This window comes from Mytilus californianus, unplaced genomic scaffold (assembly GCF_021869535.1).
Source record: "Mytilus californianus isolate M0D057914Y unplaced genomic scaffold, xbMytCali1.0.p SCAF_5, whole genome shotgun sequence".
Lineage (NCBI taxonomy): Eukaryota > Metazoa > Mollusca > Bivalvia > Mytilida > Mytilidae > Mytilus > Mytilus californianus.
The window spans coordinates 25241294-25248708 of NW_026262701.1; positions in this window are offsets into that span (position 1 = coordinate 25241294).

Below are 7415 nucleotides of genomic sequence, written 5' to 3' on the forward strand. Positions count from 1 at the left end.
TTTGTACTTAAATGAATGATATATGAAAGTTTCTGATTTCTAAAGGTAAACCAGGTATAAATTAAATTCAAGTCATAGATTTGCATTAAATTCATTGAGAGATTTTTTAGTGAGTTTACCCCTACAATAACTTATACCTACCGTATATCTTAACATATGTAAGATTTTATGAATAAAATTAGTAACCCGATGCAACGATATTTAACCATTTTATCCATATTCCACAATAAAAGTTTAATGAAAAAAGTCTTCAATTATACCAATTACAATGATAAGTAACCGTTGCATGATATGATAAAGCGCTTTCAAATATGTTCGTAAAAACAAATAAGTTACACCTATTGATTTTTGATCATCTTTACAAACATGAAATCGTGGTGGCACCTTATCGATCTTGATCCGAAATATCAAATACATAAATGTTCCACCTTTTGCAAACATTGTGCATAAGATACTATACATCAATGTTTGTATCCTTTATAATTAGTAATAAAGAATGATAATGTTCCGAAAAATAAATACTTCTGTCATTCATATTGTGACAAAATATATGTTTGGCTACATTGTGTATGCCATTGAAATGTATGTCAGACATCTGCCGTTTGTAGCTTTATCAAAACAGTAAATGATCATTTTTTTCTTTCGGTTAATTTTTATAATCATTATGGCGAATCGTTTTGACGGACATATTTATTTTTTCAAAAATTGATTCTGTTCATTCAATAAATTGGATTAAAAACTGACCTGTGTGTTTCTTTTCGATAATCGCAATCCTTGACAAATGGTTAATAAAAGAGACAATGGACTAGAAATGATTGTAGCCCTTCAACAGATTTTTTTTCATCAAGCTTTTACCGGTTGAATAACCAGTATGTTATGCCAAATGGGCTAAAACAAAAGTGTGTGGTGTTGTTTTAAGATTGAAAACGTGAAAGAGACTAATAGTTGTGAGGATTCTACAGTATTTTTGCAATCCTTTTTTGACAGTTTTTGGTTAACTTGTCTCTTCTTTTAAAATTAAATATGCTGCTAAGACATCAGTTACAGTTTTGTCTGGGTAAACGAAATTGTTATTGTCTATTAACTTATCTTTCAATTAACGATATAAGATGTTTGGGTAGTTTCCGGGCGACAACTGTTCCTGAGGTATAAACTATCATCTCATTTTTGACTGTTTTTGTTATCTGTCAGACATTCTCTTGTCACTGAGAGCTGACTATTTCTAGCACTAACATACTTGAATTTTGCCAAAATCTATCATGCAGAAAAAAAAAAAAATTTCATCAAAGATACCACGTTAAGTAGTCGGGTTTCCTTTGCTGAAATTAATCAGCTACAGTGACGTCAATTTAACCAAATAAAGGGGAAAACGGGCGAGAATAGTGAGTGTTCTTAGAAATTTACCAATATGTTTGAAGACTCAAAAATTCAATAGTCGGATAAGCAGTTGTGTCAGCATAAATCTACATTCTACAAATAACATAAATTGTACTAATTGTACTGCAGCATATGATCAGATAAGACTTTTCGATAAATAATGTTTATTAGTGCTGCTCGAGGTCAATAGCGTTCCTGATGGAGATAAGCCGAGAAAAGCGCTTTGGACGTATGAATTTAATAAAGGTTTGCTATCGCGTTTTTTCCAAATGCTGATACATGTATATCTATTTATTTGCTCTCTCTCTCTCTCTCTCTCTCTCTCTCTCTCTCTCTCTCTCTCTCTCTCTCTCTCAGAGGTTTGATTAACGTTAATATTTTTTAAATGCGCACAAAACAAAGAAGAAAAAACAACATTTAACAAGATGTTAAGACATTATTTTTTTTCCAGAAAAAGTTGTCTACATATTATTTTTCAATCAAAACATTCCAGAGAAATGTAAATTTAGATTTAAAGACAAGTATCCAGTGTTAAATTCCTTTTGTTCTTCTTGAAATTTTGGTTAAGCATTGAAAAAAAGCATTTGGCCAAAACCAAACGCAATGATTATACATCTTCAACACACTAACGGCGTGTGATAATGAAGTTGTAAAGCAAATCATGAGTGCAGACGTATTCCACTTCTAAGTACTTCTTTGTTCCACGGCAAGGATCTCCATATAGATGATTGTTTGCTTCCAATAAACAAATCCTTTTGCCATTGCATTGCCTTTTGACTTTACTGTTTGAACTTGAAGATCGGCAATGAGTTGTTTTGACACTCCCAGGGCAAACAGATGCATCAGTGGACCGCCCATATACTGCAGATCGTACCGCTATTGTCAACGGATATGGACATTTGATGTATGCAGACTTGCCCTCACATACAATGAAGCCACACCCATTTACTGAAATGTAAAAAGCCAAAGGTAAGTCATTTTTAAACATCGTCAAAAATTGCATCGTTATGGTTTTGAATCGATAATAAAGATTCAGTTGAAAGTAAAATAATTATATCATGATGTCCAAAAATTATCACTATATGCTGAATGTAAGTAGATTAAAAAAATGTATTTTTACATTACATCTGTTGTCAACCACCATTTTGTAAAAAATAGTCGTGTTATGCTTGTATCGCTTCTGGATCACAAACTGAGCCGTAGTTTCCTATGTCACTAGAGTGTTCTTGTATTTTTGTGTTTGTGATCGCTTAATCTTCATATATATGAAAAAAGAAGATGTGGTGTTATTAGTCAAAAAGACAGGAACACAAAGACACAACATATTGGCTTATCTTGATTGCCGTTTATCTTTTCGTATTCTTTCTCTTTTGTCAAAGTTGTTATATGAAGTTTTAACCTCTGAATTTTTCCCCCTAATTGTATTCTTAATTGTACCAACTAAAAATTAAACCCGTCGTTTGATTTTTTTCCAGTTAATTCAGATCTTTGGTGCAGTAAAATTGGAAGTGTTAATGTTATAAGACATTGTTTCCTAATTACATAAATGATAAATCTGTGAAAACGAGAAAGCAGCATAAAAAATACAACAAAAACAAACGCATTAATAAAAAGATGATAAAAAACTTACCACGTGTAACCAAAAACTGCAAAAACAAAAAACCTGCGAAAAACGTCAACTGCATCCTTAAAAGACATTGAAGTAGAAAAAATCAACGTTGTATTAAACTGAACATACGTACAATTCTTAATAGTTCTTATGTTATATGATTTGCATATCTATAATTACTTGTATGTGATTGGTTCGTTAGAATGTTTTACTTGTCATACAGTTACAAAGACTGTGTTGCCGAAACTCAATTCCACTGACATAATATGTGTCTCTGAGATCACGTGGATGGAACCCTGGGGTGCTAGGAAAGATCCAATTGAAAAATTAAAAATAACGAAATGTTGATGTTGAGAATTAGAAAATTTATCACATTTTTTCTTGAGGGCACAGATGTGAAATTGAGGTGCAGACGCGTACAATTTGCGCAAAAGTCCTTTTGGAATTTTCATTCAGTTTGTGAGTTAATCGGTCAAGATTACACATCAATTACCATATAGAATAAAATGCTTGTAATACTATATTGCTGCAAATTATCTCCAAAAAAGATATCTTTTTCTACATATTAAAATATCTTTGAGAAAAAAAAAAGATTTTTTTTGGTCGATTGTCATATGCATATCTGTCATAAGTTGTCTTGTATTTTACACTCTCGAAACTATAAGTTTTTCAATTTCATTCTTATTCAAATAAAAAGTAAATTTAGATACAAGAAATAAATTCAGTTCACTAAGAAGGCAATACATTGTTTTCCCTATAAATAAATTATTTTGTTTTTATTATTTTCATTCTATAAGTAGTAATACATTATTTTTATTCTGTAACAATTTATTTTCACGAACTGTCTTACGTATACCGTATCACATATTAAAATATACTTTTTGGAATTTATTATGAAATACGTTATAAACAATGTAAAATAATGACAACAAACTCAGATATGTTGTTTTATGTAAATAAAAAGTAATTTTATTGAATCGAAGTCATGAAATTTACAAAGCATTATTTTCATTTGTTATGATTGAAGAATGAAATTCAAATCATCAATAAAGCGATGCATATTGTTTTCCCAATGAATAAATTAAGGATTATTTTAAGCAGTTATACATTTTTTCTTAATTTTGTCACATTTTCAGTAAATTCAAAATGATTTTCCTTTACTTTTCTCTCGTGTCAAACATATATTGATAACTTTTTTTTATCTATTTTCTAAGTATACAATAAACCGAGTTATTTATTCAACTTATTCTTACAGTTTTACCTTATATCGGCACCAGAGGCTTCAATAAAATGATGACAACCACTGGAGATCTGTTGATTTTATTAAGTAAACATCACCAATGAAATGTACACATTGCACAGGAAAGGACGTTTTTCTTTATCATTTCCAGAACAGATAAAGGATTTCCGAACATTCCCGGTTTGAATATAGTCGGAAACAATTTTGTGTTCGATGTACATCACAGGACTTGTTATTTTGTCATTCTTCCTGATCATGTTCTATAGAGATAAACAGTCTGCCTCTGTTTCCGTCAATGTTTAATTTAGAAAAAAAGACTCGATATAAAATTTAGCTATTTACATAACTTGAAAAAAGTTTACCACTTTGCAAAACCATAGTAAGTCAGGGGACATTTTACATAATGCATTAAGTTCAACCGGTCATGAATGAAATATTTACCCTTTGGTTGTTTATGTTAACTTTAAAGAAATATCTTCATATCTTTGGAGTTTGAGCATCACATTGATCTTCGGCCTAACGTTTCGTGTGACCCGCTTGATCCTTGTTTTATAAATACTAGTAATGTATCCATAGATTTATAACTTTACATAGTAGAAGGATATCTAAGATAAAGACTTCTTTTTATTAGCCACACATGTGGCGATATCAACTATCACCCGGGAGCCTGTAATCTGCACTTTCTGGTTTTGCATGGTTGTCTTAACGTTCAATTTTAAACTAAATCAAGTTCAAAGCCCAATATTGTGCAGTTTTTAATTTTGCCAAACAAAAACCCAACAGAAAACAATACTTTCAAATAAGGGCGTTGAAACATCAAGATGCTAAGATTAAAGTTGAGGAAGGACAGGATTAAAGTAAAAACAAAATAAGTAGAACGTAGGCAGAGACAGGACTAAGACGCATTGTCCTCATCGGTATCAAAGCAGTGACAGACAAGGATATGGTAAGGCAACAAAACCAAGATGGGATACAGCAGATGAGAAGATGCAGAGATAATTGGTTAAGCAGTAAATCCGCCAGATTGAAGAATAAAGCAGGAATACTAAGGCAAAAGAAATGAATCAGCAAGGTAATAAGTTAAATTTGAAAGGAGCTACTAGCAGGGCCTTAAACTTGTATCAGATTTAAAGTTTGTAGGGGGGAATCGCTTCAGCTTTCTTTTAGAAAAGTGTATGAAGACCATCCAACCTCTTTATCTCTATAGTTGTGTTCGATAGTGGATACAGCGTGACACTCTCTCTACACGAGGTACGGGTAAACGTCCCCAGTCTAACCGGATATGGCTACATATTTATACATCCTGCACAGCCAAACAGACACCCCTTTATGGCAAGGGTTTTATTGGCCATCTAAATTGTGAAATTTACCGACTAGTCTTGGCTGTACCAAACACGTTTTAGAATAAATCCCGAGTTTAGTTGATGCCTTATTAACTATGTTCGACATGAAAATATGGTTTTGACTCTCGTGAATATGGCTCATACACGATTGAAAAGAATTCTCACTAACCTTCCTATAGTTTGATTATTTGGGTTGCAATGCTCTTCACCTTCCTTATTGGTTTAGCCTTTTAACTGAATCGTTTGATCACCACTGATAAGTATTGTTTAGTCCAAAATTACAAAGTTACTATTCGTTTCACATTGTCAAACATTTAACATTTTCCAGTGTGTTACTTTCTTATGAAAATTTATCAAAGATACCAGGTTAGTTAATTGGTGCTCCAGACGCGAGTGTGATCTACATTACACTCGAAACAAAGCAGAGGGAAGGTCAAATCAAATACAAAGTTTAAGAGTATTAAAAAAACGAAAATTGTGAAAAGTTTTCCTAAATACGACTTAGGCAAACGATGCCTATAGCAGAACACTCTTAGTATTTCGATTGATTTTACTTTTTATCAACATTGAAATTAAAGAAATGAGAAAATCAATGAAATTTCATGTCGACACAAATGTGCTGACTACTTGGCTGGCGATACTCTCGGGGATGAAGCGTCCAACAGCAGTAGCATCGACCCAGTGGTTATATATAAATATATTATAACTAATATTTGTCTTCAATCACCAATGACGAGAAACCAATTTTGAGAAATGTACACATGTGGCAACAAATGAGTTTAAGTATCTTGTTCCTTTGTGTTTACACAGATTACGATTTTTAAACATTTCAAATTGGTTCTAAGTTGTTAACAATAAAAATGCATAGAATCAGAACACCTGTTTATATATTATTATGAAAATTTTTACAAGTTGCTTCGCTAAAAGTAATAGTAATATGAACTTATTCTCTAAATTCAATAAGTTGTCTAAATTAGGTCTAAATAATAACTTTCAGCTGAATCAGATTAATAATCCATAGAGTAGATTTAAGTGTGCATTATACATGTTATACATAGATGAATGTATTAATATACCTGATAAATATTACACACATTGTTAACAGAACAGTATCTCAATCCACTTGATAAACTACATGAAAAAAAATATGTAAATAAGATAATTTCTGTTGATACATTTTATCGATTAAGTGTGATCTTGTTTTAATCTGGTTGTTTGTGATTTTTCCACAAATTACAAAGGTTGAAGGGCATGTTGAGTTGCCTTGGATTGCTACTTCATACCAATTTGCATATCTTCTTTGATATATAGATGTACTGATAATTAGATAAGCATGATGGCATAAAATATTCATAAATACCATGTTAATAGGCTATCCATTTATCAGCTGTAGGATTAATTGATGCACAGTTAGTGCTTAGAAACGCATTATACCGGAACCAACGAAAGGGTTTTAAATTGTTTTACCTATCCGTCAGTCCGTCCGTCTGTCTGTCTGTCAGTTTTTTCCTCTGTCAGTTTGCTCGTTCGGTGATCAGTCTGTTCGTCCGTCTATTTATTCGTCAGGTGGTTTATTATCAAAATATCCCGTATTACTTATATAAGGCGTAGAGTTTGTTAGCTAAACGATATTTCATGAGGTGAATATAATTTAATACATACTTCTAAATTAATGCCAAGTTATTTAGTTTAAACAATATTTTATTCAAATAAATCAATACATAGTATACAATTCTGATTCCTGAAATAAACAGGATTCAGAAACAAGCAAAATTGCTTTTATTAATCTGTCTCCTATGTTATTTAATGTTATTACTAAAAAAAAGGTTGGTTGCAACTTCCTCAG